The sequence below is a fragment of the Lactuca saligna genome, chromosome 4 (genome assembly GCF_052625555.1).
Source record: "Lactuca saligna cultivar CGN05327 chromosome 4, ASM5262555v1, whole genome shotgun sequence".
Classification (NCBI taxonomy): Eukaryota; Viridiplantae; Streptophyta; class Magnoliopsida; order Asterales; family Asteraceae; genus Lactuca; species Lactuca saligna.
In genome coordinates, this window is record NC_136420.1 from 240,777,222 (window position 1) to 240,792,919 (window position 15,698).

Genomic DNA, 15,698 nt, shown 5'->3' on the forward strand with positions numbered 1-15,698 from the left:
ACACTTCTTGAAATCGGCCTAGCCCTCTTGTTTCATATGTGTAGCCAATTATGGTGGAGAATGGGATTCTTATATAGTGTTGACACATCTAGGGTTACACCATGTAAACCCTAATGTGTCATGAATCTTCATTTCCATGACCCATGGGTTTGTAACTCCCATGGAGCATCCTATGGGTGGAACCCAACTTGATAATCCATGGAGCCTCTTAGCCCACTATACAAGATATGGATGATTTACATAATCAACCCATATATTTAATTAGTTATCTTTTGATCACTTAATTAATTCTAAACTAATTCTTGATCAAACTAATCAAATAATATTATTAATATATTAGAACTTATAATATATTAATAATCTCCAAATGTTATTTCTCTCATTTAATCTATCCAATTGTTGTTGGATTAATGTCTAAGTCCATAACTATAATTGGTAAGACTTGACCCAACCCGGCATGGTCCATTTGGGTTGCATGGCATCATGCACTTGGAGAGACTATAATGAGAGAAATAAGACACTTATGGTTATTAATATATTATAAGTTCTAGTATATTAATAATAAGAATAATAAGATTATTTAATTAGTATTGATCAAGAATGAACCTAGGATTAATTAAGTGATCAAAAGAAGATTAATTAAATATATGGGTTGATTGTACAAATCATCCATACTTATATAGTGGGCTAATGCTCCATGGATTATCTAGTTGGGCTAAAACCCATATGATGCTCCATGGTGTGTTTGTACCCATGGATCATGGAAATGAAAGGTCATGTCAATTAGGGTTTACATGGTGTAACTCTAACTATATAAGCATCTTATTCTTGACCAAAATCGGCCACTAGAGAGAGTAAGAAAGGGCTAGCCGATTTTCATGAAGTGTAGATTTCTCTCAAGTTAATCCAAGTGTATTTGGTGTTGTGTGAACCATTTGAGGTGTCACACTTGGGGCACTAGGCACTTAAGCTTCATGAAGACATTACACATCAAAGATGTATGTATTCTATCTTGTTAGATTAATAGTTTTGTATGCTAGATTAGGATAATACCTTGGATGTTCATATTTGAATGTATAATAGAGAAAACATAGATCCAAGGTATTTAGGGTTGCATGTACACTTAGGAGTGTTAGAATGCTCAAAACCCAACAATGGTATCAGAGCCTAGGCTTTTTTTCTTGTTATACTTGCAAATGGAGCTGAAAACTTGAGTTTTGATGTTGTCTGCCCAGCAGACTCGCCGAGTCCAAGGCAAAAAGCATCCAACTCGCCGAGTTGGTTCGTGCACTCGACGAGTTGGACCCCCAGACAACATAAATTCGACTTTTTTGGCTGCAATTGGACTAGGAACATTACCCTAAGATGTTTTTTTAACTTATAAACTTGTTTTTGATGTGGTAATGTTCATGCTAATCCAATTTCAAAGATAATTATCAATAGATTCATGTTTTGTATTAGTTTAAGGTTTAGACTAATTACATGAAAAAGTTTGATTTGAATTATCTTGTTCTTATGAGTGGCTTAGATTAATAGAAAAGTTGAGTGAAATAGTTGTTTTTTATCCAAATTAATCTAAGAGTTGATTCTAAAATGTGTTTTTGTAACTTGTCCTCAAGTTATATGAAAATTCACATTTAAGTTTCATCAAACTCATAAAAGTTGGCAAAGGTTACAAAATGAAGAGTCTAGTTCTAATTAATTGGTGTTATGACTCCATAATTTGTCCTCAAGTTATGGAGGACCAAGAGTCTCTTCATTAAATAATAAATTAATAAAAAAAAGTGTAACCTTAATTAATTCCATAAGTTATAAAATAAAGAAAAGTTAATTCTTTTATTAGTTTAAAGTCTTCCATAACTTGTCCTCAAGTTATGGAACTTGAAGAGTTTTTGGATTAAAACTAATTTAAACACATAAGTTATGGAATTAATTTGTTTTGAATAGTTTCAAAACTTGCCCTCAAGTTTTGGAATTTGTAAAGTTTTCTCTTATGAATACTTTAATTCCAAGTTAGCCCTTTGAATTTTAAGAGTTAAAATTCAACCCTTATACTTTATAATATTATAAGTTAATAATATATATATATATATATATATATATATATATATATATATATATATATATATATATATATATATATATATATATGTATGTATAAGAGTAAAGTCAGTCTTACCGCTAGTACGCCTCATTCACGAAGCTGGTCTATAAGGTGGGTATAAGGTTGTCGCCTATAAAATGGCAACTTAATGGGTGTCCACTCTCACCCACCGCTTGCTTGACTGGTGGAGGGTCGTTAGCCGAACGGGTTTGACAGGACTATAATTCTCCCTTCATTAAAAGTATTAATGATAAATACTAAGTAACTAAACTCTTAATAATACCCAATCTTAGTTACTTAGGAAAATGTGAATAAGGTGCTAATCCATGAAATTACACTTTGCACTTTGTTTAAGTCGTTTAGTGGAGCGTGTGTGGTTAACCGGCACACTAACTCGTATTTAACAAGGTAGGCAAAGGGTAACTTAATGTTTATCATAGTATCGATGGAGCGTGTGTGGTTAACCGACACATCGATTGAGGGGTAAACACTTAAGGGTACCAAGTAATTTGCATGGTTACTTCACACCTTGTTTTGTGATCCTCAGCATCCCAGTCACAAAACCTGAAGGGCACACTCGAGATTGAAACATGCCATTAAATAGTTCAATGAATCTCAAAGATCTAGGAGTTTCAAAACCAATTAACACCTAATTATTATTTCGTTTTTCATGGTGGAAATTGGTGAATCGTCATTCACCTACCTTCAAATATTTTATAGCTTGGATTACGGCATCCCTCTTCTAAGTTATAAAATAGTTTGTTGGGTCCTAGCCTTAATATTTCATAATGGGTGTCATATTAAGGACTTAAGATCAACTATCTTGAATATCTCCCAAAACATGTTTGGTTTAGACATTTATGATCTTCCCAAATCTCTTGAAACAAGCTTTCCTAAATGAAGATGATGTCCCATGGAAATCATACTTCTTTCACCTCCTCCAATTATTCTCCGTAACCCATAATTTCTTGAAAAGTTTAAGGTCACTCGAGCCCTATTGGCAAGTAAAGGTCTAGGTGTGGTCACATCTTGGAGATGTAGTCACATATTGACAAGCCGGGAGAGTTGGTTGTCAAAGTCTTGAGAAAGTTGGTGGTTCAATCACTTTCTAAGTCACATAGTGAGTTCTTTTGGAACACCTATGAAACAGACTATGACAAGACCCTTAATGATCTTATCTATTTGTTAAGATCAACTTCCTTAAAACTTGATGGACATTGACAATAGTGACACAGGAAATCCAGAAAAGCATTCTCTTCCCAATGGAAAGGGATCGGCCGTAGTCAACTCGGTTGACCAAATGGTAAAGAGAAAAGCTAAGTCTGTGATAGTCCCATGTACCATTATCAAAGGGTCCACATGTTTATATTGCCAAAGGAAGGGGCATTGGTTGCGAAGCTGCCAAATTTACCTAAGGATGTTAAAAAGTTTGACTCTACTTCAGGTAAAGTCCACTATCTGACTTTGTTAAGTTTCTATTCTGAGATTCTTGATACATGATGTGACTGGGTCACATGGTGATGTTTTAAGAATCAAAGAAAAGTGAAGAAACTTAAAGAAAGAATATGTTGAATCTGATCGCATAGATGGATTTCTATCACTTAGTTTGAAGATCGGATTCTTGAGCTACTTCTTAGGAGTTATGAGATATTGCTTAGGAATAGATAACAACAAGTTTTCATATGGATTGTAAGGATAAGTTTTTCTGCATAGTTTTAAAATAAAAGAAATTTTTTGATTTTATTTATTTTAAAATATCCTTACAATGGCATTTGAGGAAAAATTGTTGCTTATATGATTCCATTAATAGCAAGAGTGGAAATATGAAATTGATTCCTTCATTTGTGGTAATGTCTAAATTTACCAAATAAGGAAAGATTCTCATCACCCAAGTCTCAATTGGACCAGAATTTGGAATCATGCAAGTTGTATAGCATGATGAATGAGAACTTTCAAGTATTGGAAAATTAAGACTAATTACTTGTTCACATGGATGTGTGAGTCTAGTAAAGGACTAAGGGATCGAGTACACATTCTTGTGCACTAGTCAAGTCCACCACAAAAGATCAATAAGATTATTCTTCATAATTTACTAAAGTTCAGTAAATATGATTATACTTACACGCTTAGTGTAACTCTGAGACATTGGAAAAGATTCCAATGTATGGCAGAGCGAATAAGAAGAATCAAATTAGGCAGAAGGATAAAAGTTTCTCAAATCTGAAAAGATGGGAGAGTACTTTAGTATCAATTTTGTGATCAACTTAATGATTAAGAAACCATATCAAAATTAGTTCTCTAAGGAAAGAAGAGGAACTTGAATTGTTGAAGTGGTTAAATCAAGAAGATGAGTCATACTTTGTTCCAATACAAGTCTTAGAGTCATACTCCAAGATTGTAATTTGAGTGACATGTCTTAGAGAAGGTTTAAAAACAAAAGTCAAATGTAAGAATAAAAGTTATCTACTCTTGTACATTTGAAATTGGTAAGGTGTGATGTTTTGGATAAAACAAAGACCAACTTAGGCCAATTGTGTAAAGTGTTTATCTTGATTAGAACCCACACTATATCTTGAATATCCGACAAGAAAGTCTTATATGTCAAGAGGACAGTGGGAGTCTTAAAGGTCTTGAAAGTCTCAAGAACTAATCAAGAATAAAACCTGAAGTTCTTCACTAGCACACGACTTGAGGTTTATAACCTATCGTGTTGACATATTTTGTGCCTATTCCAGTTAAAGTTGGCTTTGCATATGAGTTCTTAGAGTTCTCAATTGGTTGCACAACAACTGAGAAGCAATGGCAGGCCCTTGAGCTGCTAGGTGGCAAGAAATTAAGATTGAGTTCAGTCTATATGAGTTTGGATTTGTCATTATCCTTGTCTTGTGACTATGGTTTTGACAATTCACATGGATAAGAACACATACACCATTAAATCTAAGTGTCATAAGGTTTCTCTCCGATTCATGAAAATGATGGTGAGGAAACACTTTCACTAAGTAGATTTTAGCTAGATAGCAATTGTGATATTTGCATTCTCAAAGTCGTTAGTGGAGCATGTGTGGTTTACCGACACACTAACCTGGACTTGTGAGAAGTGGCAAAAAGTTCTAACCATTATGATTACGACATCCCTCTTCATAATTGTGTAGACACACAAGTGTGCTATCTTAGGGAAGGTGTATGATTTTGATAAAGTTTTATCAAAGCTAGTGGGAGCATAAGTGTTATGCTAATAGTCATCATGTTAGTGGGAGCATGATAATTATGATAAGTATTGCAAGTTAGCAATGTTAATTATAGAAAACAAAAGGTTTCAATTGGGAAAAGTTGTGTTGCTATAATTAAGGGAGAGGAAATTATACTTCATTTCAAATATATAAGCTTAGATCGTGAGGTTTTAATCATTTAGTCAAGGAAATATATATGAATTTCATGTTGGAATGGCTCAACATAAGGAAATTCTATATATGAGTCCATTATTTGCGTTCTTAAATTCGATTATGATTACGGCATCCCTTTTTATAATCTGAACTTGGCAAATAGGAATGGAAATGTTATAGCAAAAGACTGGTTTAGTCTTTATGTGAGACATCATGAATTGTGTCCCATATGTTTCGGATATAGGATCGATTACATGTGCTATATTCATCCTTTCTAAAGTTTTCCAAATGCCTGGGGAATTAAGAAGGAAAAAGGTTTAGAACTGGATATGACTAAAAGGATTAAACAATTGTCGAGGATAATCTAAGGTTTACCAAAGATTGGTTGCTCAAGGACAGTTGGAAGTATAGTGATAATTATGGAAGGACCATATTGACATAATCTGTAAGGATGCAACTCTTGTTCAGAAGTGATAGTCAAAATGGAATCTGGAAATGTTTCAAAGTCAGAAATTTCAATATGTGTAAGATTAAGGAAATGTTTCCAAGGAGTTGATCTCCTTTGGAATAATCTAATGATTGTTGCCAAGTCTTTGTGAATTTGTGCGTAACTGTTACAAGAGGATCAATGCATATAAGTTTAGAATCTAACAGATTTCGGTAAATGGCATGAATTTGGAATTCTTGCATTTGCAGTAAGGATTTGGGAGTGTGAAAAGAGAATCATTGAAGTTATGTTCAATTGATCTAGTTCACAAATTAAAGATCATAGACAAACATAGTATGCATACTTGGTGTATGGCATGACAAGTGTTTAGAAAACATAGTGTACATGCTTGGAGCATGGGACAACTATTGTTTTAAATTCAAGAATAAAGGTGATAGCTGAAACAGTATACAATGAATAATGTGTAATCATATGGTGATAAATAAAAGGTGTTTTATTTATGTTCATAGGTTTTGATACCATATTGGATTCAATTATTATTGTGTTTCACTTTGCATGTTTTGACTTCCCAAATAAAATAGGTTATTCTTCCGGAATGACTAAGTTATTCAAACCATCCACAGTCGGTCATATGTTGGAAGTAAATATGAATTAAGACTATCATGGGTTGGCTTGTAGAGGTCTAAGGTGTTGGACAAAGGGCTACAACACTCATGAGTGCTCATAAGTTCTGAGTATTGGATTCAACCCACGCTCATTGGAATCACTTCATGGATTATCACGAGTGATCATGAGATGATAATATCTTATATTCTTCAAACCTAGAGATATGAGTTGTTACTATGAGTTGGTTGTACATTGATTGCACGAAAACGCATTTGGTAACTCGGTGCTATAAAACATGCTTTTGTGTATGATTTAACAAGTAGTAGAACAAGCCATATGAGTCGAAGTTTATCCATTCCTTTTACCTTCGGGATAAAAGCGATATCTGTGGGCCCCTCGATGATTTGATGATGACAAATGGAAGTGCTCGGCCGGGCCAGGACTGATTTGATTTGTTCAATTAGTCAGTCGTCATAAATCGGAAATCGGAAAACAACAAATGGACAGAGAGAATGATTATAATCCATGTCTCAGTCCATATGATATCTAGAATGGAGGAATATATGATCCCTTATCTAATGGACAAGTCATTGACAAACGTCAGAGTTCATCTACAAGGTCAAAGTTCGACATAAGCTTTTGAGAGCTATGATTGTCGGTCGGTTCTTGAAGTCATACGTAATAATAGTTTTAGACTTATCCAAGTGGGAGATTATTGGATTAATGTCTAAGTCCATAACTATAATTGGTAAGACTTGACCCGATCCGGCATGGTCCATTTGGGTTGCATGTCATCATGCACTTGGATAGACTATAATGAGAGAAATAAGACACTTATGGTTATTAATATATTATAAGTTCTAGTATATTAATAATAAGAATAATAAGATTATTTAATTAGTATTGATCAAGAATTAATGTAGGATTAATTAAGTGATCAAAAGAAGGCTAATTAAATATATGGGTTGATTGTACAAATCATCCATACTTATATAGTGGGCTAATGCTCCATGGATTATCTAGTTGGGCTAAAACCCATATGATGCTCCATGGATGCTCCATGGTGTGTTTGTACCCATGGATCATGGAAATGAAAGGCCATGTCAATTAGGGTTTACATGGTGTAACTCTAACTATATAAGCATCTTATTCTTGACCAAAATCGGCCACTAGAGAGAGTAAGAAAGGGCTAGCCGATTTTCATGAAATGTAGATTTCTCTCACGTTAATCCAAGTGTATTTGGTGTTGTGTGAGCCATTTGAGGTGTCACACTTGGGGCACTAGGCACTCAAGCTTCATGAAGACATTATATATCAAAGAGGTATGTATTCTATCTTGTAATATTGATAGTTTTGTATGCTAGATTTGGATAATATCGTGGATGTTCATATTTTCATGTATGATAGAGAAAACATAGATCCAAAGTATTTAGGGTTGCATGTACACTTAGGAGTGTTAGAATGCTCAAAACCCAACAATTGCATGGTAAATGGACCATGCCGGGTCGGGTCAAGTACATACCAGAAATAGTTATGGACTTAGACACCTTATCCAATAGGATTTCCCACTAATAATCCTCATGAATGATAACCAACAAAATTTCCATCACCAAACCCTCAAGGAACAATGATTACAATACCAGAAATCACACAACGGGAATAGAAGAAATACAATACTCCATAATAATCACGAGATAATAAGACATCAAGAAAGAAACATACCCGCAGCTGCATCCGGCACTGCTCTGACCTCCTCTGCTACAAGCTGAAAAGCATGACCCTGAGCCCTTGGGGGCTTCGCTCCACCCTGACCTCCACCCGTATTCCTCAAAGGGGCCGGTGCTGGAGCCTGCACCAGTCCTGCAGCAAGCTGTGGACAGCTGACCCTCAAGTGTCCAACCTGATGGCAATGATAACAAATCCTCAAATCCCGAATCGGGGTTGTCTGCAGACAATCCCTCGCATAGTGCCCCTCCTTTCCGCACTTGCAGCATGCACCATCGGACCTACAAACTCCGGTGTGACCCTTCCCACACCTTCCACATGTGCAGCTGCTCTGATCTCCCAATCCAGAATCACCAGTCTTGGACCATTTCGGTGCTGGCTGCCACTGTGTCGGGGCCTGCCTCTGCTCTCTCAACTGCAACTCAATCTCCAACTCACGCCGTCTAGCGGCCTCCTGCAACTCTAACCAGGTCTCGCACCTCTGCATAGACACAAACTGGCTGATATCCCTCTTGAGCATACTCAGATATCGGGACATCTGAGCCTGCTCCGAAGCGAACTCAGGCAAAACATTGCCCTCTCAATGAACATCCTAGTGATCTCTATCACCGACTTTGAATCCTGCTTCAGCTCCAGGAACTCCTGATCCAACCTCTCTCTCTTAACCTGTGGAACATAACGAGTGCTAAACATCTCCCGGAACTGATCCCAAAAACCTCAGCCCTCTACGCATCCGAATATGACCCCCTGGTCAATCTCCACCAATCCTTCGCCCCAAGCCTCAACAGGTTCAGGGCACATCTCACCCTCTAATCAGCAGGGCATGAACATGTGAAGAAACACCCTTCCACGTCTGACAACCATCTCATAGCAACAATCGGGTCCTGAACTCCAACAAAGGTAGGGGCTTCGTATTATCGAAGTCCCGATACTAAAAACCTCTACCAACTCCTCCCCCTTCCACCGCTATAGCTGTCGTGGCAGCCGTCTCTGTGAGAGACACATAGCGTTCATCAAAATACTCAACCATGGCGGTCTTGATCGACCCAAACAGTTCCGGCAACTCGGCCCGGAACAATGCAGCAACCTCATCATGCAGGATCTCACGAATCCTAGCATCCAACTCGCCTGTGCTCATCTGACCAATACCCTCGGGCGGTACTGACCCACCCTCGTAACCACCATACTGAAAAAAAAAACATCGCGAGATCTCAGATACTTTCAACTATCCCAGGAACCAACCACCAATCCAACCCTAGAGGTTGTGGCTTATTTGATACGCGTATGGGTCCTGTGCTTCCATACTACCTTCCACACCTACCCATATTTATATCAATTATCACCACAACACCCTAGTGAAGAACATACATAACAAGCACTCAACCCTCACTCCTAGAGGAACACTAGAAATCTCCCACAGAAGATACCCTAGGCTAGCAGACATTATAAATCAGGCAACATTATCATGAAATCTCGAAGATCCCTAGCATAGTACTAGTATGCTGTTCTATCATACTCAGAAAATTAAACATATCTCATGTATGGTATTTTGGGGTTACTTTCTGGCTCCAGCCGATCGTACCTCCACGTCCTCCTTTACTCATTTTGAAATCCATTTTAAATTCTTTTTTTTTGAAAACCCCCTAGATTTGAGACTGGATCACACGAATGTTCCTCCAATTCACTCAAACCAAGGCTCTGATACCAACTTGTAACGACCATAAATTCAAGCCAATTTAAACTTTTCAAAAACATCCCAATTTCTTTAAGTTATTACAAAAAGGTTTCCAATACATTTATTATCAAAGTATTCCTAGAACCATAACATAAAACATAAACATGAGGAGCGGTACGATCACGCCTTTGCCTTGCCATGGTCTCCTGAAAAACATTAAACCATAACTGTAAGCCCTAAAGCTTAGTGAGATACCCCCAAAATACCAACCACATATACCATACACGCATAACATGCTATATCATAACAGAACACAGAACAGCCATCCATTTCGGGTCTACTGTGTGACTGGTCTGCCGTACCGTGCCTTCAGTCCACCTGGTCCACCCTCCGAGTCTACTCATGTCCCTCGAGTCTGCAGTGTGGTTGGTCCGCCCGCACCGGGCCTTCAACCCTCCTGGTCCACTCTCTGAGTCTACAGTATGACTGGTCCGCCCGCACCGGGCGTTCAGTCGGCATGCTCCACTCTCCGAGCCTCGGCACCTCTAGTCTACCCTCATGGGGCCTACAGCCTATTCGGACCGCTCGCTGGGCCTTTGGGATAACCGGTCCGCCCTGGTATGTTGGCTTACAGCACAAAGCAGGACCCGCATCAACCCAACCCCAGTCCAAAAACCATGTGCACATAATCATATGATCATATAACAATTCACATGCAATCAAACCGATCTAGCAGATCACATATCATAACATACTCTAAACAGGATACCGACCTAACAGGTCACTAGCATATACCATCCTAACTACCAGGATGCAAACATAGCAAGGAAACAACATAACAACGATACCCAGATTACAATCTGATTAAGGGTCGGCCTTGGTGCCTTAGACCCTATTGATATAGTGAGGATAACTCACCTTGCAACTGCCGAAACTCTGAACTGAAAATCAGACTCTCGAATCACCGACTCACCAAAAAATCCTAAACTCAAAAGGGCTCTAGAAGATAATCCCTTTCCAGATCCACGAGCTCCAGCCACCCTACTCCTTCATTGACAACTTCCTCTCCCTTCTTCTTGGCTCTCCTTTTCCAAAACTAGCTTTCCAAGGTTAAACACACCCAACAATGGAGGTGGAACGGCTATCTAGGGCTTTTGAGGCTGAGCGAGCGTTTATGGAGACTAGGGTCGAACGGGGTGTTACATTTGAGCTAAGAATGGATGAGAATAAGAGATTAATCAGAAAACCGGAGACAATTGTTGACCATAAGACGCAGAAGTTACGACGCAAGATGGTCGACTTAGTGCTTGTGCAATGGAAACATACGAATGGGTCAAACCTCACTTGGGAAACGAAAAGTGACATGATGAGTCGCTATCCGCATTTGTTTACGGATGCATGATTCTGTGGACGGAATCATCCTAAGGGGGAGAGAATTGTAATGTCCGTGTTTCAGGCCAAGCCTTAGTGAGACGATGTAATAGATAGGGCCAACCATTGTAACATAATTTGAAGTAATAAAAGGGATTATTTGAGTAATAAGTGAATTATGTGAATTTATGTGATGTATACGTGTTTGTAATGATATAATAAATTAAGAATAAAAATAAGCATAAAAAATAAAATATTAGATAAACCTACTGTCGATGAAGAAATCCGTAGTGGTCGTGATAGGGATTTCGGAGATATAAAGAACGTTAAAATCCTATGGTATGTATTGAATTGGAAAATACATTTCTTCAAAAATACTTGTTAAAGTCTTTATCATATTTTAGGAACCAATTCCACAACAATTTTCTTTAAAAGTAAACTCTGATTTTCAAACAACGCATAAACAAATCGGTCTTTTCTGGCCATAGTATTTGCGGATGTCACATACCATCCGGTGTTTCTTGTCTAGACCTTATCCTTACTTGGTAGTTTCGAAGTACAAAAAAACTAATAATAATATTACAAACCTCACCAACAATGATATAAAAAGAGTTACATATATACTCTGGCCCACGATAAGAACACTAACTAAAATTCTAGTATACCTTCAACTAAAACTACCAACTCAACCCTTTAGGTTAAACACCTTGTCATAACCCCGAACCAGACGGTGAAAATGTCCGGGGGTCGGGTGTCTTTATTTTTTTAGTATCATCAAAATGTATAAATTTGAAACTAAACATCATCGTCACGCACATACAATAATACAACCATCTTTTTTTACATCAAATATTGTAATATAAATTACATGCCAAAATATTCAATGTATGGTAATAACAAAATACGACAAAATCCATGTGTTCTTGTTGACCAACCTGCTCAACGATTTCCTGAGAATACAAGTTATTTTGAAAACATAAACATATATAATGTTTGTGAGTTCATAAGCATGTTTGTATGAAAAGTTTTGTATTAATTTGTAAACACCAGAAAATCCTATATTTTCTGAAACATGGTTTGAAAGAGTTGTATCAAATCTTGTATAAATGCATGTGTGTTGCTATTTTGTAAAAATGATAATATTCCATAAAATCTTATATTTTCTGTTGTAAGTAGAAGGTATTGTATAATCGTATGTTTTCCTAGAAAATATTATATTTTATGTTTAAAAGAATGTTGTGGTCTAAACACCCAAAGACCAAGTACCAGTGTATGTATGTTTTCGTGTTACCAAACTGTATTTGTATTCTGTAAATTTATAATGGAGTTAATATCAATGTGAGTCATTATAACCATACATGCTATGATTGATTTGCCTGTCATGATGGTTTTCAGGTGCCGACTTGTTTAAGGTAAGGTTTCTCACCCTAGACTGACCTAGTCTAGTTGTAGCAAGCAGCTCAGGTGTGGCGTGTCAACCCCATATAGATCTATACACAAACTCTCGCTCACCCTCCAGGAGACTCCGATTATAACTACAGGACTTAATTATGTACACTAGGTAGGTACGAATAAAAACGTGTCTCATAAGAAACTTAACTAAAATTTACGCGAATATTGTATCTGATATTGCCATATTTATACATATTTTTAGGCAATATTTATTTACAATTTTACTAACAATTTGTCTGTTTGCATAGAATATTGGTACTTATAATTTTAAATTATATTTTGCAGCCAAATTGAAGCATTTTCGAAGAAAGGGACCAAAAATGACAAAACATGGAACTTTGGAGACTTAGAGTACAAAAGTAGAAGAAACCCACGAATTCAGCTCGAATCACGACGTGAACTAGAAGGCCACGGTGTGGCATGAGTATTCTGTAAGATAAGTGTTCGCGAAGTAAAATCCTTTCCCGATAAGGATTCCTTCGAAGTCACGATGTGAAGATGCATTCATGATGTGAAACATAAATTTCTAAATTATTATAAAAACCTGAGATCATTATGATGGAAGGGGGCTTTTTTCTACCTTGGAGGGTTCCTGGAGACGACTTTTAGAAGAAGAAAAAGTTTAGAATTGGCTTTTAACACCAAGAGATAAGGAGTCACAAATTGATTCATAGTTTGCTATATTTAAACAGGGTTTTTATTATGGATTTTCTTTACTTAGTTGCAAGGATGTCCAGCTAAATCTAGGTGCTTCTGTTAGCTAGATGAAGCTGGAACTCATGGTGTATTTACTTTAGCTTTGATTTACTAGTTGGTTAAGACTTGTGTTGGATTGATTTTACCTAGCATGTTTTTTTTATAATTGATTGCTTTAAATTCTTATTATGTGTAGTTAGTGAATATGAAGTTACATGAATTTGAATACCTAATAATTCAGTAAACACAAATTTATTAGAGCTAAGATCAAACCAATCATAGTTAAGCAATTGAATTATTAAAATTAAGTTGTGCTAGAGAACTCATGATTACGACCATAATGTGTGTTTATCAAATCAATCTTACATAGCTCTAATTTCATTTAATAATCGATTATGTGTTAACTATTGTGTGACCATACATAGATTTACATGAATTGATTAATGTTAGTAGATTTAGAACTAAATTGATAATACTATCTTAATTGGTAACCAACAGTAATTTTCATAGCTAATTTATAACTCATTGAGTGAAAGTGGATTCGAACTAACAGAAGTGTTTGTTTATTAATTGAGTTTGTGTTAAATAATTGAGTTCATCTAAACTTGCAAAATTAGATAAATTCCATTTCTCCGTTAATAACTAGGTTAATTTAGTATTAGATAAATTAATAAGTCAAACCGTTCCATGTGATCGACACTCAACTTACCCGACTATTCTATAATTTGACTAGGTACACTGCCTGGGTGCAATTTAGTTAGTTAAGTTAGTTAGGTTATAAATATAAAATTAGCTGTAGCTTATTGCATACATCCAGTTTTTGGCGTCGTTATCGGGGAATGGCTTATTCGATTGTTTATTTATTTGCATTAGATTAATCGATCCTTTTCTTGGGGTAAAACTTGCAAAAAGTGAATTTTCCAGCTTTTGCTTTTTTTTTTCAGTGCCTAATTCACGAGATGAGTCTTAAGCTCACGACATGAATTAAATAGTTTCTCGTTTTCTTTATTTTACTTTTATTTTAGTTTTTATTCAGTTTTACGTTTTTATTTTTTTGCTTATTTTTCAGGAGTTCATGACCAGAGGTTCCAACACACCTTTGGTGCCACCACTTGAAGATCTAGAGTCGTCCCTTCACAAAAAGAAGGATAAGAACGTGAAAGAAGATCAAACACCAAAGAAGACACCCTTACAAGAATTCAAATCAGTGTTCTCAAAGAAGTTGGGGAAGAAAACGAAAGAGTCAAGTTCATCTTCAAAGAACAAGAGGAAGGTTGAAAACTTAGCTCAAATACCTATCCCAACCAAATCTGAATACGATACCGAGCCCGAATTTGAATTACATACGAGTGAAACCAAGAACGAGCCAAGAAACAAGATGGCAAATATTGCAGAAATGTCAATGGGAGCTTACAAGAAGCGAATTCGAGACAATGTTGGTCCAAGGTTAATACAACCCGCAACTCCTGCCACTGCCACATTCAAGTTGAAGGGACACATCCTTAATGCATTTAAGGATGTTCCATTTTAAATCATGAGGATTCTTTTAAGCATCTAGACGAGGTCAATGACACTGCGGATTATTTCAATGTCGTGAATGTTAATAGAGAAACCATCTTGTTAAGGATGCTTCCTGTTACTTTTAAGGGGGTTGCTAAGGATTGGTTGAAAGCACTTCCACCTGGTACAATCACTACTTGGGCTCAGATGCGCGAATAATTTTTGGACCAATTTTTTCCCGCCATCAAAGATTGCTAAACTCAAGAAGGCAATAGACAACTTTGAGCAACAACCGGGGGAGTCACTATATGAGGCATGGGGGCATTACAAAGGGTTGTTAAGAAATTGTCCTCAACATGATCTTAATGTTCAACAACAAATGTATATTTTCTATGATGGGGTAAATGTTATGACAATGCAACTCCTTGATTCTCAAGGGCCACTGACAAACAAAAATCCAAGGGATGTCAAGGATTTAGTTTGCAAAACACACTCGTGAGTATCACAACCCAAGACAAGATGGAGTAAAAGGAAGTGGAGGTGCACATTCTGAAGAGATGGCTGGTATGATGGCGATGCTCAATACTATGGACTGGAGATTGACCCAGATGGACCAATCAATTCATGGAATAAGAGTTGGATGTGAGAGATGAAGTGGGCCACACTTGACTAAGGATTGCCATTTGGATGAATATGGGAACAAGAATGCTCAAGTTTGCTACTTGAGTGGGGATAGGT

At 36.8% G+C, this 15,698-nt stretch overlaps 1 non-coding gene across 1 annotated transcript; it reads right to left on the reverse strand.

Moving 5' to 3' along the window:
• Positions 1-15,216: 15,216 nt before the first annotated feature.
• LOC145044558 (small nucleolar RNA R71) lies at positions 15,217-15,323 on the reverse strand. The gene has a single exon (XR_013681507.1). It is a non-coding gene; the product is annotated as a small nucleolar RNA R71 (small nucleolar RNA).
• Between the last annotated feature and the right edge of the window lie 375 nt (positions 15,324-15,698).